The 24,419-nt window shown below is 48.4% G+C and overlaps 1 protein-coding gene across 7 annotated transcripts in view; it reads right to left on the bottom strand.

Annotated features, from left to right (window-relative positions):
* Positions 1–20,816, bottom strand: part of ATP2B4 (ATPase plasma membrane Ca2+ transporting 4) — a 109,316-nt gene extending 88,500 nt beyond the window's left edge. For 3 of the 7 annotated variants that reach the window (XM_021063200.1, XM_021063197.1, XM_021063198.1), the window contains exon 1: positions 20,284–20,706. The gene's annotated coding sequence lies outside the window, so the exon portion shown is untranslated. Of the gene's footprint in view, positions 1–19,427; positions 19,674–20,283 lie in introns of all 7 variants that reach the window. The other 4 variants (XM_021063195.1, XM_021063194.1, XM_021063196.1 and 1 more) reach the window with 4 other exon arrangements.

The following is a 24,419-nucleotide window of genomic DNA, read 5'->3' as shown; positions in this document are numbered from 1 at the left end:
TCAATATGTGCCAACATTCTTTGGATAAGCCTATATCTGTCATGGAGGTCACCAAAACTCTGTCACTCTCGGATTTATAAGTGCTGGTTGGTGCAGCCTCTAAGAGGCTGGCATCTCAGGGTCATTCCAAAGCATCCCAACTGAAGAGGAGTGTTGAGTTGCCTACCAAAAGCACAGGAACACTCTCCATCATATACACTAGATCCTGTCTTTGTCCCCAGACCTACATTTGCTAATTCTCTTCCAGATAGTGACAGCCTCTTGTTCTTCCTAACTCCTTTCTCTCTGTCCATCCCCCGCCCAATCTATTCCTGAGGATTTTTTTTAAACTTTCTTTTCTTTAAAAACACAGTGCAGGCCCAAGAAATGGCAGAAAGACCAAAAAAAAAAAAAAAGAAATGAATCTGACTAGTAACCATGAGGATGCAGGTTCAATCCTTGGCCTCGCTCAGTGGGTCAGAGATCTGGCGTTGCTGTGAGCCATGGTGCAGGTTCAGATCTTGTTGCTGTGGCTGTGGTGTAGGCTGGCAGCTGTAGCTCCAGTTCAGCCCCTAGCCTGGGAGCTTGCATATGCCGTGAATATGGCCCTAAAAAGCAAAGACAATAGGCAACCAGAAGCGAAAGTCGATGTGATTTCAGAAGTGAAATAAAGATACTGACTCGGTGTCTTTGGAAGGCCCTTTCTCCAGCTTGCCCTTGAGAGTTGACAGTCTGGAGCCAGCCTGGGTAGGGCACAGGGGTCTGAACCCAGCATGAAGAGATCAGAGAGGAGAGAAAGCTTGGAACTCTTGAATTGCCTTTGAAACTTCCTTCCCTCCCTCAGTGTGTCTGGATGCCACATGAAGGTGTAGGCCAACTGTGTTTGAAGTGAGAGTTACAAATGCAGAGTGGCTTTTACACAGACCCAGCCGAGGGCCAGGCTTTCTGGAGGAAGATGTGGAACACCCTAAATCAAGCCCCCTATAAAGCTGTGAGTGGACTTACTCATTAGTGGCAGAGAGGCTGGCTCCACCGGCTGGGTTTGTGCTCTCACACTAGCCTCTGGTTGGCAGGAACCAAGTGGCTTTCCTGCCTTCATGTCTTAAATGTTTGTATGTGCCAAAGGGACTGAGTATATTTTATCCTGGACTGTGTGTTTTTTTTGTTTGTTTGTTTGTTTGTTTTTGTCTTTTTGCTATTTCTTGGGCCACTCCTGCAGCATATGGAGGTTCCCAGGCTAGGGGTTTAATCGGAGCTGCAGCCACCGGCCTGCGCCAGAACCACAGCAATGCTGGATCCGAGCCACATCTGCAACCTACACCACAGCTCAACGGCAACGCCAGATCGTCAACCCACCGAGCAAGGGCAGGGACCGAACCCGCAACCTCATGGTTCCTAGTCAGATTCGTTAACCACTGCACCACGACAGGAACTCCATACTAGTCAGGTTCATTTCTGCTGTGCCACAATGGGAACTCCCCTGGTTGCCTGCTATTATTGGATTCCATGAACCGTATTTATGACTGACTTGTAGCCAGTTTCTTCAGATATAAGAAAATGCGCATAGTATTGGGTAGGAAAAAAATTAAATCAGAAACTTGATATTCAATGTATTCCCCAATTTTGTTTAAAAATGTAGAGACTCATCTACATACATAAAAAAAAAAGAGAATACACCAAAATGTTAACAATTATCTTTGAATTTATGGAAACCTTACTTGTCCATAAGAAAAGCATGTGAACCAGAAAGTACAAAAAAAGATTCTGTGTGTGGGAATGCAGGAGATGTTCTGCTGCTTAGGGTACAGAGAGGCAAAGCTGCCTAGGACTCAGACAGGATGACTAAGGAGTTGGGTGAGAAATAGCCCTGACTTACACTGGGGCACAGGTTACCTCCCAGTTAGACAAGGGACTTTGGGAACAGCCAGCCCTGGGGGAGCTCTGAAGTGCAGCTGTTTACAGCAACAGGTGCATGAGCTAAGCTGAGTAAGTTAGTTGGAGAATGTGCACTTCACTGATCTGAATATAGCTGGGATCCCGGATTGCCTCATCTTGTATTTATTCCAACAGCCTGACCTGTTCTGGGCCAAAAACACTAGTGGAGATTGGAAAACAGAAAGAAGTGAAATGGGAATAGCCAAGAGTTGGAAACAACCTAAATGTCCATTGACAGATGAATGGATTAAGATCTGATACGTACATACAATGGAATACTACTCAGCCACACAAAAATGATGAAATAATGCCATTTGCAGCCATATGGATGCAACTACAGATTATCATACCAAGGGAAATCAGAAAGAGAAAGACACATACCATATGATATCACTTATCTGTGGAATATAAAATATGACATAAACGAACATATCTACAAAAGTGAAACAGACTCACAGACATAAAGAACAAACTTGTGGTTGCCGAGGGGGAGGGGAGGGCGATGTATGGACTGGAAGTTTGGGTTAGTAGATGCAAACGATTTCATTTAGAATGGGTCAACAACAAGGTCTACTGTATAGCACAGGGTACTAGATCAATCTCCTGGGATAGACCATGACGGAAATGGATATTAAAAAAAGGAAGTTTTTTTGAGAGTTCTTATAATGATTGGATACTGAATTTTTCAGATCTTTTTCCTGTATTGATCGATCAAATACCTTTTTTATCCTGTTAATATGCAGAGTTAAATTGATTTTCAAATATTAAAACAACTTTGCATCCCTGGAATAAACTCCACTCAGCCATGGTGAAAAAATAAATAGATAAATAAAAAGGATGTGTGTATATATGTAAATATAAATATAACTGAGTCATTGTGCTATACAGCAGAAATTAGTACACCACTGTAAATCAATTACAGTTTAATTTTAAAAAAAGAGAAAGAAGTGAAATGGGAATTACCACCGTTGCCAAAGTTCTAAAATGGAGACACCATCCACCCCACCCCTCTGCCTCCCCACCTTGTAAGTGGCCACATAGTAAAGTTATACAGAGGTGGCCCCAGGGAGCCTCACAAACTACCAGCATGGGTCCAAGAGGGTCCAGGAAAAAGTTAACAGGTGAAGCGAGGGCAGCTTCCTCAGACAGGGGTTTAACAATTCTTGGAGGCCAGGTCCCTAAGCAAAGTCTCCTGGGGCACTGGCTACTGTTTCTTTTCATATCCCAGTCACCAGGTCCCCAAGAAGATCCCTGTCTCTGTCACCTAAGTTCAGCTGAGCAAGAGAGGGCTGTCACCCTATCTCAGGTGCCCTTCCCTCCACCCTTAGGAACTTTGTTTTCCCCAATCTAGCTTCACAAATACAAATGCTGGCAGGACCAGGCAGGCACAAAGATGAGGGAAGCAGGCTGGGCACCAGGCAGCAGGGCGAGGGGGTGTCTGCGGCAAACTCGAAAGCATACACTTGTCTGAATGGGGCAGCAGTTACTTAGTTCCTGCTAACCGTTGCCATGGAAAAAAGGTAGGATTTTTGTTAAAGCTCCCAATTTTTGAGAAGAAGCAAGACATTTGGATTTCTATGGGAAATCTTATTTTTAAAATTTGGTAACCAACTATAATTAATCTGCAAGGTTGTTTGGGTAGGAGGAGGTAGAGAATTTGGGAGTTGAAATGTCCTTGAAGTATATTTAGGCCAAACTACTCATTTTACACATGAACAAATGGAAGCCCAGATTTAGAGATTTCCCCAAAGCGATAGGGCAACTTAAATGGTTTGAATCTCCCAACTTCTAATCTTGAACTTGTTCCTCTGGACCACCCTGCCTGCCATGAGGAGGCCTTTACAGTTATTCAGCATGAGATGGTGAAGTGCTGAACAGGGATGATGAAACTGGAATGGACTGGGAGGGAAAAAGGTAAACTTTGCTGTGATTTTTGAGTCTATAAAGAATAAGTTCCATTTGTTTATTTATTCATCCATCCAGCCAACGTTTACTGATGATCATTCCTTGAACCAAGGACTGTGCTAAACACTGGCTAAACACAGATGACTAAGGCACCACTCTCCCCTGCAAGTAGCTCACAGGCTGTGTGTGGGCTAGGCTGATGCTGCAGCCAGAGCTGACGAGTTGACGCATCCCGGCAACCATGCTGCCACAGGCCCGCTCACACGAACTCAGCTCATACTCACGCACCCACTTCTTCTGAAAGCATCTCTAGTCACTGGATCCTTCCCTGAGAAACTGGGAAGGGGGCTAGAGAATCTCCCCTGCTCCAAGAGAGCCTGGAGCACTTAAGGAATCCATAGGAAGCAGGAGCAGAACCCAGCCTCTCATTGCCAAGCTCCTTCCAGCTCAGGGAGGGCAAGGTCTGGCTCATGCAGTACCCTTGCCAAGCTGCCACTTCATACCAGCTAAAGTTTCTGTGTGGGCGTGTACCGGGGAGAGAGGAGGAGATGGCACACTGGGACTCTCCTGCTGTTTATTAAGTAGCCTGCTCCATTCCAGCAGCAGCTGACAGATGATCTCCGTGACCAAAGAGCGGTGGCATTCTTGGGCCTCAGCTTCTATCAGCAAGTAGCAACTGTCGTCACCCAGTCTGGCTCCCTGTATCAACAGCAGATTTCCTAGCACAGCTCTAGGTATCTACCTCCTGGGGGAGGAACGCGGGGCAAGACCAACAAGGTGAGGTGACTGCAGCTCTCCACCTGCTACTCTGCCTTCTTTTTCCAGGTCTCTTGTTGTGTAAGCATCAAGCACAATCTTGGAACTGGCACGGAGAAGGTCATCTGCCATGAGGAAATGATGGAGTCCCCCTTTGGCCCCTGCAGCCCTTTGGTGGAAGAGTGGCAAGAAGCTGGGGCCTCTGGGCCTTTCGGTTACTAGGAGACAATGGGATTTGACCCTTTTATAAATGTACTCAGCCCAAAGGTTAGCATGGAGCAGGTGGGCAAGCTGGTGCCAGGATCCATGAAGAAGGAAGGGCAAATTGGAGGGATGGGAGAGAAAAAAATTAAAATCCCTGATGAGCACCTACTATACCAAGTCCTCAGAACATGCATCACTCTTTATGCATGATTATCTCCACGTTCCAGAGAAAACTGAGTCCAGTCACATGGAAAACTTGTCCACGGTCACATGGCTGGCAAAGCAGATTTGAAGCCAGTCCCATCGGACTCTGATCTGGGACTCGGTAGGCTGTCTAGGTGACAGAGGACACAGGGCATCACTCTAGAGAAAGGCATGGGAAGAGACTCAGGATTTGGTAAACTCTGAGCCCTGGGGCTGAAAACCCAATGGAAATTAGCGTTCTTTTCTCTAGGGATAGAGGACCTATTTTCTGTTCCACTAAGTGGATTTTCCAGTGTTAGAGAAATCTCCTCTCACCTGCTCCCTTCACATGGCTAAGGGTCTTAGGTCAGATGTATAAGACAGGAGATACAGATGGATACAGGGCCAGACTTTCCTTTAGACTCCTCCATGTTGAGGGACTGTTCCTAATGTCCCCATCGAAGGAGACAGGGGGACTTGAGGGGGGCTCAGAGGCACACCCAGAGGGTTACTCCAGTTATTCCAGTAGCCCATTCTCCAACAGTTATCTGTTTTTTCCTCTGATCATAGGAAACCCAAGAGTGCAAAAGATACTAAAACAATATCCACTCAACAGTTTTGGTATTAAGCACTTATCAAGTGCCATGTAATATCCTGGGGATACCTCGGTGAACAAAAAGACTAACCAAATCTTGCCTTCATGGAGGATACATTCCAGCGGAATCAACATAAAATAGTCCTTTTTTTTTTTTTTTTTTTTTTTTTGGTGGTGAGTCTTGGTTAACAGAAAGGGTCTTGGTGTCAGACAGCCCTGGGTGAAGTATCGGCCCAGCGCTAATCAGCCAGAGGACCTCTGGGCAAACTACTCGCTGAGTGTAAGAAAAATGACATGTTGTTGTAAGGGTGAAAGATAACATTATTATTATTATTAAATGTATTAAAATGCCTGGCAGATGACAGGTTTCAAAATTGTTTTCTTGGAGTTCCCGTCGAACCCAACTAGTATCCATGAGGACTCGGGTTCAGTCCCTGGGCCTGCTCAGTGAGTTAAGGATCCAGCGTTGCCGTGACCTGTGGTGTAGGTCACAGATGTGGCCTGGATCCTGCATTGCAGTGGCTGTGGTGTAGGCCAGCAGCTACAGCTCTGATTCGACCCCTAGCCTGGGAACATCCATATGCCTCAGGTGCGGCCCTAAAACGACCAAAAAAAAAAAAAATTATTTTCTTATTTTTCCAGGCCCATCTGAACAGGCAGACTCTGGGACAACCCACATGCTCTCTTATCTAGGGGCTGCAAACAGGGCATCATCTCCACAATGTCCTTAGGGAGAGTTTGGTGTGGGAAAGAGCATACTTGGGTTTGCATCCACCCAAGGTCAAGGATTTCCCCTCTTGAAACATCTGCTCCCACCCGAAGTCCCTGCTAAAGGGACAGACCTGGGTGGTCATGACTCAATTAGTCCACAATCTTCTCAGGCAGGCCACCCACAATTCGCAGGAGTGGACATCAGACCTAAGCTGGAAATCAGCATCTCTTGACATTGGGACTGAGAGACTGGGTTGATCTGTTCTACAGAGCCTGGCAGGAAGGTCATATAGATTTGGAGACTGAAACTGCTGCATGGTGAACCATGATGGGTGCTGTGCATGTGGACAAGGAAGCAGAGAAGAGGGTGCTCGGGTTCAGTCCCTGGGCCTGCTCAGTGAGTTAAGGATCCAGCGTCAGAGAAAAGACACAGTCACACAGGGCCTGTACTTCTCGCTGCTAAATTCTGTGATGTTCCTCTGGACCCTAATAAAGCCTCCCTTTCCTTCACTTTTGCTTCTTTGGATTGGTTTCTGTTCTGTAATCAGATGATCTCTAAGACAAATAGAGCACCTGTCTCAGGAGGTGGTTGTTGTGACATAATTTGAAAGCAGCTGGCATTAAGTCGACATTCAGTAAATGCTGTTGCATTTCTCCCTGATCTTGTCAGTCAGTCATTCAGCAATGGAAAGAGGAAATTCAAAAATGGGCTTGACTAGGGTTGGACCCCAGCCTTATATTTTTATGAACATCTTCATTAAATCTATCAAATGAAGGTAGTACTGATATGGAATTTATTGTCAGCTAAGAATATTAAATGAGATAATTCAAGTATAATATCTAGCATATAATTAACAGAGGTTACTCAGACTATTACTTCTACTGTTGATATTACTGAAGATGCAACAAGTGTTATTTTAGATCTTGGTCTAGGCAGGGAGAGAGGACAGAGTGCAGGATCGGGAGTGGACCGTGAGAGAACACAGAAGGATGTAGTAGCAAGTGTCGTCATAAGGGCTGGACAATAGAGAGAAGATACTGAAATGCAGAAGTTCCTGTTGTGGCTCAGAGGAGCCCAACTGGTACCCATGAGGATGCGGGTTTGACCCCTGGCCTTGCTCAGTGGGTTTAGGATCTGGCGTTGCCACGAGCTGTGGTGTAGGTCACAGACTTGGCTCAGATCTGATGTTGCTGTGGCTGTGGGATAGGCTGGCAGCTGCAGCTCCGTTTTGACCCCTGGTCTGGGAACTTCCATGTGCCACAGATGCGGCCCTATAAAGCAAAACAAAACAAACAAAAACAGGGACTGAAGTGCAAACTGGAGAATGAGAAGGGGGTCATTGGAGTTACATGCCTTACATACATCCAGCACTTCAGTGTTTATGCAATGCTTTCATCTACTGTATCTCACTTGTCCATCACAGCACTTGATAGGGTAGATAAGGAAAGGCGATATTATACACAGTTTATAAAGGGGAGATCTGAGGCTCAAAAATGATGTGTATAACAATGTACCCACCAAATCTAGATCCACTCTTTTACTTTCAATACCACACTACCTCCAGAAAGTAGGGTGGAAGGGCTGAAATGAGATGGAAGATTTGGAGGAAGGATGGGAGGGTTTCTCTGGAAGTTTATTTTTTCATTTCAAGGTTCCATTCAGATCCCTCTGCCCCTCCCAGCATAGAATGCCTCTGGCCCATCAGATTCAGGGAACGTTAAGCAGGGGGTCATAAAGTCAGACCACACTGGGATGCCAGCCCAAGGACTGGGTATATCAGGCTAGATGAACACCCAGATTCAGCACGAGGCCCTGGCCCAGAAGGCAAAGGACAAGGGCAAGTCTTCACCAACAGGCCAGTCTCACTGGTGACCCAGGGGCTGCCCTGCAATGGTCTCCAAGACCCCTCTCAGCTCAATCCTGTATGGAATCCCTGCCTATCTTCCTGAGGTCAGGGGTTAAAGGTGTCCTCCAAAGACACGAATGCAACTTCTCTGGAACACGGACAAAATCAGGGCTTGCTGTGAGTGCCCAGGCTCAGGACCACTCATCCTGGAGCTGAAAGTAGGCAACTCTGAGTCCTTCCTGCCTCTGGACACCACTTCTCCCCAAATCCTAACATAGTGCCTGGCACACAGTTTGGGCTTACTTTGTGTTTGCTGAATGAACAAATGAATAAATGAACACGCCAGTGAATGACAGACTGTCTCTGGCAATAAAATCAACCTGTGCTGTCCCACTACTGTGGCCCAACCCTGCCTCTGAATCAGAGCTCCCAGCCACTCAGGGTTGGTCAGCTGCCAAGGAAGAAATGGAAGGTCAGAGCACTTCCCCTCCAGGGACCACACCCTGAGAAAAGGGCAGGGCTGGGGACACCCCAAGACAAGGGCAGGCAGGAGGAAGGCTCTCCCCGCGCCTTTCTGGAAGCCTTCTGCTTCCCCTCTCCATTACCCTGCTGCTCCCAGCTCAAGGCCCAGCCAGCTGCCTAGAGACCAAGGGAAGAAACCCAGGTCCATTTGGAACTACACAGTGATAAGGGTGGTGCCAGAGTGCTGCTTCTTTGCATTTTCTCTAGCGCTAACAACCTTAATTGTTAATAACAGCAGCAACAAAAGCAATCATGGCCCAGCACTTTTATGGTTTCCAGCATCCTTCTTTCAAAAAGCTTCTAGCACATGATCTCATCACATGCTGCACATCATCCCTGGAGGGGCTGGAATAATTCTCCCTGTTACGTGGATAGAGAAATTGGGTCCCAAGACAGCTGGGCATTGATCTGGCTCATGCAGTGATATGCTGAAGGGTTTGGGGGCCCAGCCACAGACGTGGAGTGGGGAGACCTGGGCTTGGCCTCCGGCTACTCTGGTGTCCTTGGGCAAGTCTCTAGGTTTCAGTTTTCTCACTTATGATAAAGGGAAATTGGACTATGTCTCCAACTCTATCCATCTCAAATGCTCTGTCTCAGTAAAAGGAGCTACCCCCCCAGCCCAAAGCCTGGCGACTGACCTTCCGTGTACCAAGGTCAGAAAGCCCCTGGAAGTGTGAATGCCAGCTGTGCCTATCTTAGCATCCTAACAGATGTCCTATGAGTGCTCCCCACAAAGAAGCCTGTAGTACAGACGGCGGGGAGGAAACATCAAAAAATCATCCTAATGGCCCATGAGCACCAGGAGAGCAGGCAGGCAGCAGGCTCTGCTGAGGCCAGATGCCATCCGGCTTGAGACCGGGGTGCTGGCTCAGACAAAGGGGGGAGGCATTCTGGTGGGAGGGAGTAGACAGCCTCCCTCACCTGCCAGAGCATCTGATGCTCCATGACACCGCCGCCGCCGAGTGTCCTCAGACAGATGCTGTAACACAGCCCTTCCTTCCAGCCCGCCTCCCCTCCCCCACCCTCTCCCCCATCAGATCGATTTTCTCTCCTCATTCAAATCCTGTTTGGCAATCACCTCCTCCGAGAATAATTTTCAGGTGAGCTCTGCCAAATTTTGGTGTCCGCATTCCCACGAATACCCCTTCAGCTCCCAGCATCACTAGGTCATGTGTTCCTGTGCCATGAGATCTCAAGTGTGTGTCCCTGCTCTTGGCTGCCACAAGCCGGGGAGGGGGGAGAATTAGGTGGCTATTTCCTATTCCTTTCTTAGTTTCCTCCATCCTCAGCTCCCAAGATATGAAGCAGGACATTCAGGGCACAGGAATAGTGGACTATGGATGGACAGCACTCTCCTCTCTACCCACAGGCAGCTGCCTTGGCCAATTAACAGAAAGGCTAATGCTGAAATCTCCATCAGAGCCTGGACAAGGGCCTGGTCAATGTGTCTACTTGCAGAGCCAAAAGTCTGGACTGAGAAGGAAGGCAGGCCAGCCTAGCAGCTGGTGGCTTTATCCAAATTTCTCCAAACCCAATCCATTGTGCAGATAAAAACCTAATTTCTCCATCCCACAGCACTGACGGTAGTGCCTGACTTCCAAGGTCTAATAATCTTAATATTAGGCTGAACCATATTAAATTGCCTTTTGTAGGTCAAAACCAATTGCTTTTTGGCAATTTCATATAGTTGGACCCACTTTGGGGGATCATGTTCCTCAGGAGATAGTAAGCTCCCTGAAGGCTTGGATTCTGTATCTCTAGCCAATCTTTCTTAGTTTCTGGCTTAGGACACAGTAGAACCATGGCCTTGATAGGTGTTGATTGAGTAAGTACTTAATTGAACTTTCAGACAGGTGGAGATGGACAATCTGAGAACCTGTTCTACTCCTAAACCTTGAGGGTGTGGCTGTCCGCAAGGCAGTTCCTTTTAGGTCTGCTGGTGTCCAGTCATCCGGGAAGAAGGGTGGAACTTAGCTACAGGCGGTTACATTGTGCTAGACTCTATGACAAGAGTTTGGTTTGGGTGTTAAGAGTTTTGCCCCTTTGTCTTGAATCAGAAATGCCTATTTGTCCACGCTTGGTTTCATTTTATAGTGGGGGAGATGAAGGCCCAGAGACATCATCTGCCTCTGTCAAGGTCACACAGTAGTCAAGAGCCCAGATCACCAGTTTTCTGACTCCCAGTCCCATGTTCTTCTGGCAGGCCTGGCAGCACTCCAGAACAAACCCCTCCCTGTCTGCCCCCTTCCAACTTCCTGGCTCCTGCTCTTTCAGGCTCCCTAAGCAAGACAGAAGGGGAATTGACTAAAGCATCAAGCACCCTCTCCTACATGAAAAGAGCCCTGAGTCACGCAGGGCCTAGCCCCAGGGTTTCCAGGGAGAAAAGAGGGGGCAGAGAGAGAGATGCAAGCAGTCCTGGAAACCTGATCTCCCTCCAGACCCTGGACCAGCAGAGAAGGCAGCGGGGGATAGCATGGTGATCTGGGTCAGACCACTTCAGTCTCCAGCAAGGGAAGGCCTAGGAGACCTTGCGTAGTCCCTGCACGAAGGCTCAGGGCAGGCACAGCCAGGTTCTCTCCAAATCACCTCATTAGAGAATTCAGGAGAGATGGGAAAGGTTGGTCAACTACAGGGCTGTGGGTGGATTCCTCCTCTTACAATCTGGGACCCCCCTCAAAAGGCAGGTGGCTCAAGTTCAGTCGTGGCTCAGTGGTTAACGAATCCAACTAGGAACCATGAGGTTGCAGGTTCGTTCCCTGGCCTCAGTGGGTTAAGGATCTGGTGTTGCTGTGAACTGTGGTGTAGGTCACAGAGGCAACTCGGATCCCACGTTGCTGTGACTGTGGCGTAGGCCGATGGCTACAGCTCCGAATAGACCCCTAGCCTGGAAACTTCCATATGCTGCCGGCATGGCCCTAGAAAAGACAAAAAACAAAGACAAGCAAAAGGCAGGTGGCTGATTCTGGAAGCCCTCAGTCCCTAGGCTTCCTCAGCTGGCCCGTGGCATGGTGGGGAAGTGCCTACTTCCACCTGTTGCTCCTCGCCTGCCTGGCCTGTGCATCCCGCCCCAGCTGCTACCATCCAGAAAGAAAAGCCTAGTGCTGAGGGCAGTGAGGGCAAGAAGGAAGACTCCCTGGGGAGGGCGCTGCGTGGCGGCTAGGGAGCTGACTCCCTGTTGGTCCAGGGTCAGGGGAATAAGGGTGGGGAATTCAAGAATCTGAGAGTCCTTCATGCCATGGGCTTCTCTCCCCATCTTGGGACACATTTCAAATCTGAAATGTGAAAAAAATAGTACAGTAGACCCTTGACTTGTTTACCAGTTGTTAGCATCTTGCAATACCCCTCTCTTGATCTATATGTACATACACACACATACTTTTTTTATGGAACTATTTGAAAAACACCTGCAGACACTGTGCCCCCAAATTCTTCTGCATAAATATACTCTCTTGGAGTTCCCATCGTGGCTCAGCAGAACCTGACTAGGATCCATGAGACCGTGGGTTTGATCCCTGGCCTCCCTCAGTGAGTTATGGATCTGGTGTTGCTGTGAGCTGCGGTGTAGGTCGCAGACACAGCTCGGATCTGACATTGCTGTGGCTGTGGCGTAGGCCAGCAGCTGTAGCTCTGATTGGACTCTTAGCCTGGGAAACTCCATATGCCATGGGTGCGGCCCTAAAAAGACCAAAAAAAAAAAAAAAAAAAAAAGCTACTCTCTTATAAACCATTATCATGATCATTAGCACACCTTTAAAGATTAACAATAGTGGAGTTCCCATCATGGCTCAGTGATTAACAAATCCGACTAGGAACCATGAGGTTGCGGGTTCGATCCCTGGCCTTGCTCAGTGGGTTAAGGATCTGGCAGTGCTGTGAGCTGTGGTGTAGGTTGCAGACGTGGCTCGGATCCCAAGTTGCTGTGGCTCTGGAGTAGGCCGGGCGGCTACAACTCTGATTCAACCCCTGGCCTGGGAATCTCCATGTGCCGTGGGAGTGGCCCTAGAAATGGCAAAAAAGACAAAAAAAAAAAAAAAAAAAGATTAGCAATAGTTACATTTCACCTAATTTCTATATTAAAAGTTTCTCAATTGTCCTACGATTTTTTTTTTTAAGACCCAAGATCCAATTAAGGTTAATGCATTGTATTTAGCTATAATGTCTTTTTATTTTCTTCAAATCTAGACTGGTTTCCATCCCCCAAACACACAATTTCAATGTTCTTTTAAAATGACATTCACTTTTTGAAGTCTCAGTCAGTTGTCATGTAGAATGGCTTTGGCTTGCATTCTAGATTTGTCTTTTGTCTCCTCGTGATTAGATTCAGGATAACCTTTTTATTTTTATTTTTTTTTGGCTGTGCCCAAGATATGTGGAAGTTCCTGGGCCAGGGGCCAGGGATCAAATCTGTGCCACAGCAGTGACAACACCAGATCCTTAACCCACTAGACCACCAGGGAACTCCCAGGATAGATGTTTTTGAAAAGAATACAGGTGATATGATTGAATTTCTTACAGCACATCAGAAGGAACAAATGCCAGGTAGTCCCACTATTGCCGATGTTTGGTTACTTGATTATAATGGTCTGGGTTGACCTGCCCCACTGTAAAGACAGGTGTTTCCTTTTGCAAGGGGTAAATAATTTGAGGTGATACATTGAGTCCAACCTTTCACCCTGTGGTCTTAGCATCCATCAGTAAGCCTGGCCTGAATTAGCTATTACATCAGGGCTGCCTGAATTAGCTATTACATCAGGGCTGAATTAGCTATTAAAGATCTGTCATCACTTCTACACTTCATTAGCTGGCATTTATCTGCTAAGAGTTTTCTCTTCCTGCTCCATTTTAATGGTTAGAATGGACTCAGGGAATCCCCCTTTTTTTTTTTTTTTTTCCTTTTTTCTTTTTACAGCCGCATCTGCCACATATGCACATTCCCCACGGCCAGGAGTTGAACTGAAGCTGCAGCTGCAGGCCTACACAACAGCCAAAGCCACAGCCACAGCAACACCAGATCTGAACCGCAAGTGCAACCCACACCACAGCTTGCGGCAACACCGGAACCTTAAACCACTGAGCAAGGCCAGGGATTAAACCTGCATCCTCACAGATACCCTATCATGATCTTAACCCACTGAGCCACAACAGGAACTTGGGACGAAGGGAATTTTTTATTCAGTGTCTCACAATCTATTCCTATTACATTCTTTCTTTGTGCTCAATGTGTCCACATTTGTCCAGTGGCTCTTTTAAGTCAAATCCTGTGTCCTTTTCTCATGAGCATGCTCTAGCTCTCTGGCATGCCATGGTTCACTTGGAGTTTCTATGTCCTACACTTGGAATCAGCCATTTCTCCAAGGAATACTGCTTTCTTTTAGTGGAGAGTGGTACTTAGAAATTAAATCCAGGCACTAGGTGTATTCCATGCTACTCAATAGCACTGCTTCTAGACCCTTCCAGGGGACAGACCTAGGAGATATATGAACAACTGCAGGGTTCTGCCTCACCTTACCCCTTTTGTCTCTCTTCTTCCATAGTGAAACCCTGATTTTCAGAAAGTATCAACATCGTTAATCCTTTGATCTATACTACAAAACAAAAAACAGTTTCCATTTTATGGCACCAATAGCCACAACCAATAACACACCTACAAAGTAAAGTTCAAGGGATTTTTTTCGGTTCTTTTTTTTATTATTATTTTATTTTATTTTATTTTTTTGCTTTTTTCTTTTTTAGCGCCACACCTGAGGCATATGGAAGTTCCCAGGCTAAGGGTCGAACTGGAGTTACAGCTGCTGGCCTACACGCCACAGCCACAGACACGCCAGATCTGAGCCCTGCCTGCAACCTACACCACAGCTCATGGCAACACTGGATCCCCAACCCAGGGATCAAACCCACATCCTCAGAGATACTAGTCGGATCTGTTTCCGCTGAGCTACAACGGGAACTCCTTCAGTTCTTTTTAATCTTTAGAATATACATTCCACTAAGGATAGAGAAGTCAGGGCATTAGACTCAAAAATTACTTGAATTAACTCTTTTCTTTGCAGAGTAATCAAATTGCTATTCAGTTAAGATCAGTGTTTCTGTTGTGGTCAATTTTAAGCTTTGCTTTTTTCTTTCCTCTGGATCTAATTTAATGTGTGAATATGTAAACTATTTACCTGGCTCAAAAACCAAAACAGTCTGAAAAGGTATAATCGGCAATGCTTCATCCCCATCTCTATCCCTCTACTCCGTTTCTCCCTACTCTCTGTAGGTAATTTTTTTTTTTTTTTTTTTTGGTGTTTTGCCTTTTCTAGGTCTACTCCCTCGGCATATGGTGGTTCCCAGGCTAGGGGTCGAATCGGAGCTGTAGCTGCCGACCTACACCACAGCTCACAGCAACACGGGATCCTTAACCCACTGAGCAAGGGCAGGGACCGAACCCGCAACCTCATGGTTCCTCGTCGGATTCATTAACCACTGCACCACGACGGGAACTCCTGTAGGTAATAATTTTAATTAACTTCTGGTTTATCCTTCCTGTGTGTATGTGTATATATAGGTAAGTTTGCAATAAAATTCCTATTTCTCTGGCCCTCTCAACCCAAAGGTGGCATACTATATGCACTCTTCTGCTTTTTTACTTAATAACATAGCCTAGAAATCACATCATGTGAGTTCATAAAGCTCCTATTTTTGTTTTTGGCTGTATAATAATCCACTGTGTGGATGTACTATTATTTATTCAACCAGTCTTAAAAATATTCATTGATAGTTTCCAATGATTTCCTTTCCTATTACAAATATGCCTTAAAGAATCACCTTGTGTACAGCCACTATGGAGAACATCATAGAGATTCCTTAAAAAACTAAATATAGAACTACCATATGATCCAGCAATCTCACCCCTGGGAATCTATCCAGAGAAAACCAAATTCAAAAAGATACACGCACCCCAGTGTTCATTGCAGCGCTATTACAATAGCTAAGACATTGAAGCAAGCTCAATGTCCACTGACAGAGGAATGGATTAAGAAGATGTGGTACATGTATACAATGGAATATTACTAAGCCATAAAAAGGAATGAAATAAAGCCATTTTACAGTGACATGGATGGAACTAGAGATTATCGTACTAAGTGAAGTATGTCAGAGAAAGACAAATATCATATGGTATCACTACATGTGGAATCTTTAAAAAGAATTCAGAAGAATTATTTGCAGAATAGAAACAGATTCGCAGATTTCAAAAACAAATTTATGGCTACCAAAGGGGAAATGCGGGGGGAGAGATAAATGTGATAAATATTAAAAAAAAAAATCACTTTGTCCATAGGTCCTTTTGATTTGTGAATGTGCATTTTCTGGATAAATCCTAGAACTAGGATTGCTGGGTAAATGCATATGTTGTTTTGTTAGAAACTAACCCCCCCCCCCAATTGGGGCTATACTGGTTTGCACTCCTGGCCTTGCTTTTGCATCCTAGGTGGATCTTGCAATGAGCTGTTCTGAGCTGAGCTTCCCTGAGCCTACCTGAGAGTCCTTAAACCTCCCCACTAATAAACACACTACCCTAAGCTCCTTCTGCCCTACTCATCAGGCAGGAAGGCGAGAGCGAACGAGTCTCACTGATTTCAGTCCAGTCCATCTCCCTGAATTACCCCACTGATTTCTATACTTAACTTGGGAAACCACAGTAGAGAAAGATGATGATGCTAAAGACAGCAGCCAGAGAAGAACTAGAGAGTCCCGATGGAGATGGGGGGGTGGACGGGTCCCCTTGCCCCTTGACACCTGTGTTCTCACCTCCCTTTTCTCTCCTTTAGCCTCTCCACTAACCCTACCCCCACCCCCACAAACACTATTGCCTCCAACAGCTCCTCCCCGAACTGGAAGTCTTTGACTCTGGCTCTGACTAGATCCTGCCTGGTTTCCCTCCTCAACCCACGTGCATGTGGGCTGAACACAGAGGACTGGCTTAAGGTGGAGGTAGAAGTCCCTGTCATTTCTGTTTTAACACATGCAGAGGAAATAAGTCAGTGGAACAAGAATGGCTTATACAAGGGAAAGAGGAAAAGAGGAGACAAAGAGACGTTGAGAGAGGAAGCGGAGTACAAAACATCCCACACAAGGCTTTTGGACTCCAGCCCCGGGGCCTGCTTTATTCCTCTGACCCATTTGACAGAAGGGGGAAATGAATGGAGAAAGGATGTCATCCTGGTTGCCTCCACCCAGGAGTTCGGCTTCCTTGTGGCCCAGAGGCCTTGCCTTTCTCACCCATTCTCCTGCTCACTGCTACCCACCAAATACCAATCAGAGATGAGAGAAGTCAGTGCATGTTGGAGGAGCAGGGAACTGACTGGGAAGAGAGCCTTTTCTGAGGGTGGGCTGGGGGAGAGGTCAGAGAGCGGGAAGAATTCCTCCAGGGAAAGCAGGGAGGCCCAGGGGAGGACATTCCTCTTCCAAGTCCAATCAAATACTTGGGTCCCCCTAAGCCAAAGATGCTTCTTAAGGTCTTGGGACCAAGAACGAACATCCTCCTTTCCTCCCTCCAAGGCTTGGTGGATCTGGAACACCATGGATGGGCAGGGCTTATCTGTCTCTGGGTACAGGGTCCAAGGCCAGGAGAATAGAAAAAAATGGAAAGGGATCCATGGGGACTGACAAGAGAAGCGAAATTCTAGAATAAGAGGCAGTTTCCTCTGGAATACTTGAAATGCTGGCAGGTGGCAGCTGGGTCAGGGCTGGGACCATTCACTCTGTCTCTCAAGAGGCTGCAGTCAAGTGGGGGGGGGGGTGGCTCCCAGATGTCCCTGCTCAAGGACCGCCACCCCTCCCCCATGCCACCTAACTTCTTCCAGCACTCTCACACCTTGGCAAACTCTAACTGCTCCTGAGGCCTCCCCGTTTGACTTTGTTCTGACACCAAAGATGATAGGAATCTGACAAATCTGACTCAGCCACTCCCTTCCACCATCACAGTGCTTTCCACTGTGCAGAGGGGAAACCAAAGACCACAGGGCAAGCTAGGAATCAGCCCTGATAAGGTGCATTCCCAGACCCCCCAGCCCCACCCTATGCCACCTTCTTCCCTCAAACAGTAACCAAGCACCTAGGTGCTGTGAATCCCAGGAGGAAAACGAACTGTGGTCCTCCGGCCTGATCTTGAATCCAGCCAGGGACACAGAGGTGGTAACTGGGAGTGGAAGGGACCAAGGCTCTGAACGGCCCGGGAGGCATGAAACCTTCGCTCCAGCTCAGTGAGCTGTGGTGCACGGAATCCTCAGAGGAAGGCAGAGCCCGAGGCTGGAGAGGAGCTGAGGGAGAGGCTGCGACCGGGCGGGGCCGCAGAGCAGCCGAGGGGAGGGGTCGCGGGTAAGTGGCAGCACAGACCCCGCCCCGCGACCCGAGGGAAGGGCTGGGGCTAAGAGGAGGTCAATCCCCGCGCCCCGTCCCCCCACCCCGTCCCCACCACGCCGGACTCCAGGCCAAGGGAGCAGGCGCCTCGGTGCTAAATAGGGACCTGCTCCTCAAGGGAGAAGCCCTCCCGAACCTACCAGAATCTACCCTTAGTGAAAGCACTGAAAATGGAAAGGTCGGCCACAGGAACTGTGGGATTATGGGCCCCCCAAAGGGCAGGGGGGTGGGGAGGGGGAAGGGGCGTGATTTCAGGGTTGAACCTCTGCAAGATGGTGGCGGGGAGGATGGGGCTCCCGAAGAGGAGCAAAGAGACGGATTCCCCTCCCCGCCTCTCTACAGAACAAGGGCATGGATCTGGGCCGGGGTTCCCTGCCCATTGGGTAAGGCCTCATTCCCTTCCCCAGAGAGAGGAGCTGTCTGGCCTTGGGGTGCAGGCAGATCCATCCCGGCCCCATTTGTGCTCTCTTCCACATCGTTTGCTTCCTTCTTTCCAGTTTCTGCCTTTACCACTCATTCAACCAAACTAGCTGGGGCAGATGGCAGGTGCTTCTTTTTCGCCATTCGGCCCACCACCAAGTTTCAGGTGCAGGACCCACATTGCTGAGCCCACTCCCCAGGCCACTGCCCCTAGCCAGGAAACCTAGCTCACTAGCCATCAGGGCACCACCCCCTTCTGCCCTCCTCCTAAACCTTTCTCTACCTAGTCCGTCCTGACCCTAGGCCCCTCTCCTTCGCCAGTCTCAGCCTAGAATGACCTTGGTCTCTTCCCCTTCTTCCCTGTAAAGAGGGCCTGGAGCTGAGGGGGTGGGGGATGACCTCCAGATAGAATGGGCAAGAAGGGGCAACTAGGAGATAGAGGACATCCGGGAGGATCTTAAGACTCCCTGCCAGACACCCCACCCAAAGGAGGAGGTGGCAGGCTACAGTGGGATTTTACTTCCCCTCCCCCAGTGGTGTCAGTTGAGTGCCCGCCTATTTCTTCAGCTGAGATTCCCCCCTACCAGGCCGGCTGGCGCCGACATCCGTCTGCAAGTTATTCTAAGTCAGGCAGGAATGCCCAGGAGGGTGGTGTCTCTGGCCAGCAGAGTGCCCACTCTCTCCCGGGATGTGGCCAGACACTCCTGGGTCCTCCACAGCCAGCAAGAGAAAAGCGGTGGGTCCTTCAGTGAGATGGAGGAGTGTGTGAGGCTGGACTTGCCTGGGGAGGATGCCAGCCGGCCTCCTCCACCACGAGAGCGAGCCAAGTATTTGAGTGAGTGTGTTTGTGAACGACAAGCAGGAGGGACAATCCCAGTCTTAATTTCTAGCTCTTTAGCAAGTGGCCCAGGCTGCTCGGGGACCCTCCCAAGGATGCCTGTGGCAACCCCCAACCGCCAAACACTCACCAGCCCCACGGTCACCAGCCTTGAAACTGCAAACTTTCAAACTTCACCCCTTCTGCTTTCTCCCCTTTTGACCAGCGATGTACGGGGCGGTGCCCTCAGAGACACTCATACAGTTGGTTCTTGACGCTCCACACACACTCAAACAACAGCAGTACAAGGGAACTCCCAGCTTTTTCCACTGCTAATTATAGACGTGAAAGTCTGAGGATGTTTTGCGAGCGGTAGAGAGAAACTGCTGAGGTTTCCCTACAAAGCCAAAGAAATTTAATTTGTGCACTGCCCTTCCCCACTTGCAACTTCTAGCGCCTACCTCCACCCATCCCCCAGTGAGCCCCTCTCCCAGTCCCCGATGCAGCCCCTCCTTCCTGTTGAGCATTTTGTACTCAGTTCTTTTTTTTTTTTTTTTTTTTCCCATCTCTCTTTGGGGCTTTCAAGAAAGGGAACAGACGCGGAAAATATTTTTGCAACAGTTTTCCATTCTGCGTCTCATTCCCAAGCCAAGGGGGAGGGGAGGGCAGGAACGAATGGGGGAAAATAAATGCTTTTTCCAAAAGCTCCATTTGGGTATGAAAAATACAGTCTCTCCACTTCCCTAGCCCCACAGCCCAGGAATGACAAAAACTCGAAGGAAAAAAAGAGAAATCACTTGTTTGATTATACGTTTCTCAGAACTGAGTCTAGGAAGGAAATATAGTATTTGACAAATCTGTGCGCGAGCACAGACACACACACCCCTAAACCCAGCTGCAAGAAATATGCTAGGAAGAGGAAATTCAGAGAATTTTATCAGCCACTGAAAGGAAAGAAAGAAACTAAGTTTGCAAATCAAGATTCAATTCATTCTCTGCAAACCTACCTTTCTTTCTAGCAGAGATCCAGGCTTCTCCACGCGGGACTCTTTCTCCGGGTTTCCATGGACAGAGGTAGGGGGGGGTGACGACCCACCGGTGTCCCCCGTGTGGCAACCACGCCGGAGATGCTGGCTGGTCTCTCCTGCCTTTCCAGCTACGACCGGGGAGTGGGCTGGGTCTCCTCCCCTAGCCCTCCCAAAGGAAAGGACCTCTCAGGTTCCTGGAAGAAAAGGGTGCTGGGAGCTGGGCGGGTGTCTCTGGGCTTGCCCTCCTCGGGGAGACCGTTCCCCAGGAAGTTCGTGCCCCCCCTTCAACCCCCCGCTTCAGACGGTCTCAACAGCAGAGCTTTCTTAAGAAAATGCTTGTCATGGCAACAGCTCCAGCCAACTCGGGCCAGACTCCTGCTCACCAGCCGGGCCTGGGCGGGAGGAGAAAGGGGAGGAGCGAGGGCTGGAAGAGGGCGGGACTTGGCGAGAGGCCAGACCATTACTCTACTGTTAAGGTGGCCCGATGGCGAGCTGCGGCTTCTTCCTGATTTGTCTTAAGGGGGACTGGGGGAGAAGGGGAGGAATCCTCTTTTCTGTGGGGTTTCCCCCCCGCCCTTGCTCTCCCTCGTTAAAAGGAAGGCAGGGTGGGGGTGGAGGTGGGAGTGGATGTGGGTGGCGGTATTCAACCGTTGCTGGGTGGAGGGAAAAAAAGGAAGCTTTTGCAGGCGGTTGGTTTCCTGCAGCTCCGCTCAAACTCTTAACTCACTTAGAACCAGGACCCGGGAACCCAAGGTGGCTGTGAAAACTTGTACAATTCCCTGCCACCCACCTGCCGCTGGTCTGAAGGAGGGGCTCCCTGGAGGAGGAAAAGGAATTGCTCAGACATACACACCAGTACATAGCTTTGCTTATAGACACACCTTAGTAGACACTCCTCACCCAGATTTCACACACACAGTCCCGGGTCACACTTGGCTCCCGCTTGCCTCTGTACCCATCAGAGGTACATCCACAGTGCATAATAGCTGCCTGTTTTTCAGTCCTACTACGTGTGGGCTATGGCACCAAAAGCTTTGCATATATGGTTTCGTTTCTAATGCTCATGGCGATCTTGAAAGGTACTTATTATCTTCATTTCAGAGTTCAGGAAATTGAGAATCAGTGACTCGCCCAAGCTTCCACATCTGTTTAATAATAACAGAGCAAGGATGCAAGCCCAAGTCAGACTGACTCCAAAGCCAGTCTGTGTACTTTCCTGCACTTGTATCATGCTACAGTACACATTTCCATTTTAATTTGCACACACTCAGACATCCAGGTACACTTATACACAGACTGTAAACTGTTAAATCACACCCCAGCAGCCACACACCCACCAGCATTGTGCAACAGTGCCACCCATAGATTTCGCCTAAAACCTTCTGGCTTTCAAGTGCAAACATGCATCCCCGACTGGTTCACACTGCATATCTTCATTGACTGATAAATTCCCACGCCGTAGACCTCAGCACACACACAAACACTCACTTGCTAATGAAGGCAGGGTGACACACCTCACAGATTAGAGTGGTAAACTAGGATGTGGAGAAGCTGAGTATTATCATCCTGGGCTCTTAGCTTTCTTAATCATTGGAAATTGATAAGAGGCCAGACAGGAAAACTCAGGTTAGGCTTTACTGGGGCCCCTGCAGCAGTTTCCAACGGTTTCCCTTGCTGGCTCGCTGGGGTGGGGATGGGATACGAGCTGGCTCCTTATTTGGGGTGAGTGTAGGGGCGGCTCCAGAGGTTGGGCCAGAGGAGTGGCTTAGGTGGTCTGCTCTTTGGTGACTGTGTGCAGGGGGCAGGCCTATTACCCTGCTTTTACTCTCTGCTCTTCAGAAGTGGTAGTTGCGTTTTTAGTTTTTTTGTATCTTCTTGCCCATAATCTGTCCCAACTGCGCATGTATGAAGCTATTTTTAAACACTTACAGTTTCTTTGTATTTTGTTGCTCTGGGAGATGTTTGTCCAGGTGCAAGCACTGCAGCCACCGCAGCAAAGGGTCCCAGGTCCCAGGTCCCTGCCTGTCTCAATGGCCACAGCTTCAGGGTTTGGGAGGAGATCTCTTTGATCCTCCTTTCCTAACCCAACACCTCCCACCACACCTGTCCTCCTCTGCCATCCATCCTCCCTACCCCAGGATGAAGAACCATCTTATGAGTCTATCTTAATATTTTTGGATAGCTCATCCATATCCTATTTCTGAGCTAGGGAAAGTTAAACAGACAAAAGTAAAGAAACCCAAGAGTAGTTGGGCTGGGCTCAGAACTCAGAGTTTCCTAATGTGGTGCTAGAGACTGCCTACTGCCATCTATCTTGGGAGCTGAATCCAAAATAAGCCCCTGTCTGTCTTTGTGTCTCTCCTTCCCAGCCCAGCCCAGGCCATGGAAGGTTACAGGGGTGGAGAGGAAGTTAGGGTCACCATGGATTGTTTTCCAAGCAGTCCTTTCTTCCTAGGGATTGAAAGCCTTCTCCTTGGCATTTAGAGGACCCCAAAGGTGAGATAGGCTCTCATTCACCCTCTGCCTCTCTCCCAACTCCTCTGGTCTATCCCACCCCACTCCCCAGGGCATTTTCCATAGGAGAACTGATGGCAGGGATAGGGATGGTACTTTGTTAGAGTTTGGAAACTCTCACCAAAAATGTCAGCTTCAGGAGCCCAGATCAATTGTTGGGGAAGCGCAGGGTTGAGAGGAAAGGAATCAGCTGAACAGAGTTCAGATTTAGTGGCTTGTCACATTCCCTGTCGGATTGCAACAACTTGACCTGTTAGCAGCCAATGAGTGTTGGTAGTACCTTTATCAGGAGAAAGCCAGTCTCTGAAATGGTGTTCTAAATGTAGTAAAGTGTATTTTAACCTTGTCTTCAATGGCTTTGCGGAGGTCCTGCCTAACTGTTCCATAAACTGGTCTTGAGGGAGCAACGGTTTAGGCCAGCTGTGTGGTCCCATTAAAGGAGGAGTCTACTCTGGTGGCCTGGCTGTGGGGGCAGAGAAATGATGCCTGAAAGTATCTGCAAGGCAAGATCCTCTCCTCAAACCCCTTGGATTCCAGGGAGGCAGGCTGTGCAGGGGGCGGTTGCTGCCCAAAGAGGCTGTGATGTCTTTCTTACCTCTGGCTGGGGTCAGTAGGCAAGTTGCTAGTAGTTCACCCTTCGCTTAGAGCCTGATGCTCCCCTTCACCCGGTGGGGGGTTGTGGGATGAGAAAAGGAGAACCACCCCCATTTCAGCCCCAGCCCCTTGCAGACAGGAGAGAGAACGTGAGAGTGGATGGCTGTAGCCTGATCTCGATAGCTGAGCCAGCCCCTGAAGCCTGTGTTTTCTGGAAACCTAGAAGCCTTGGTGCCTTGTTTCTTCTAGCAGTGGCCCAGAAGTCTAGAATGGATAAAAATAAACCTATCCACAAAAATAACCACCAAGTGTGGGAGAGTAGAGTCCTGCCCCTTCCCCCACCATGGCAAGACGGAGGGTACTGTCTCTAGTGTCGAAAGTTCCTGCTTAGGATGCTGTGGATGGCTGTCTGACTAGCCTCTCACTAGACCCCTTTCCTTCTTATCCCTCCCATGCTCTAGACTTTTCAGGTTCTCTGCTTCTTTAGCTAGAGCCTGGCTCTCCTCAGCTAGCTGTCGTGGCCTCGCCAGAGCAGGTCAACCTGGCAAGCTTCCTTCACCGGGGACCCTATCCCCATGCCAACTCTTACCTGAAGAAAATGCACTCAGCCTTGTCTCTCCCTTAGGTGTTTAACAGTATACGTTCCTCTGGCCTCTTGAGAGCCGCACCTTGAACTCTCCAAATCACCTGTGCTCTTTCTCCCCATCTTTTTTTTTTTTTTTTTAGGGCTGTACCTGTAGCATATGGAAATTCCCAGAGATATAACTGCCAGCCTACACCACAGCAATGCTGGATCCTTAACCCACTGAGCGAGGCCAGGGATCAAACCCACATCTTCATGGATACTAGTTGGGTTCATTTCCCCTGAGCCACACTGGGAACTCCTTTCCCCACCTTTCTTGAATGCAGGCTGTACCTCTCGGCATCATGAATATCTACTGTTTTTTTTTAATCTGTCTAGAACAGCTATCATCCTCCCCACATCCAGACCAAGTCCTTCTTTAAGA

The sequence above is a fragment of the Sus scrofa genome, chromosome 9 (assembly GCF_000003025.6).
Source record: "Sus scrofa isolate TJ Tabasco breed Duroc chromosome 9, Sscrofa11.1, whole genome shotgun sequence".
NCBI classification, from domain to species: domain Eukaryota; kingdom Metazoa; phylum Chordata; class Mammalia; order Artiodactyla; family Suidae; genus Sus; species Sus scrofa.
Note: the sequence above shows the minus strand (reverse complement) of the source record. Positions and strands in the feature narration are given on the sequence as shown.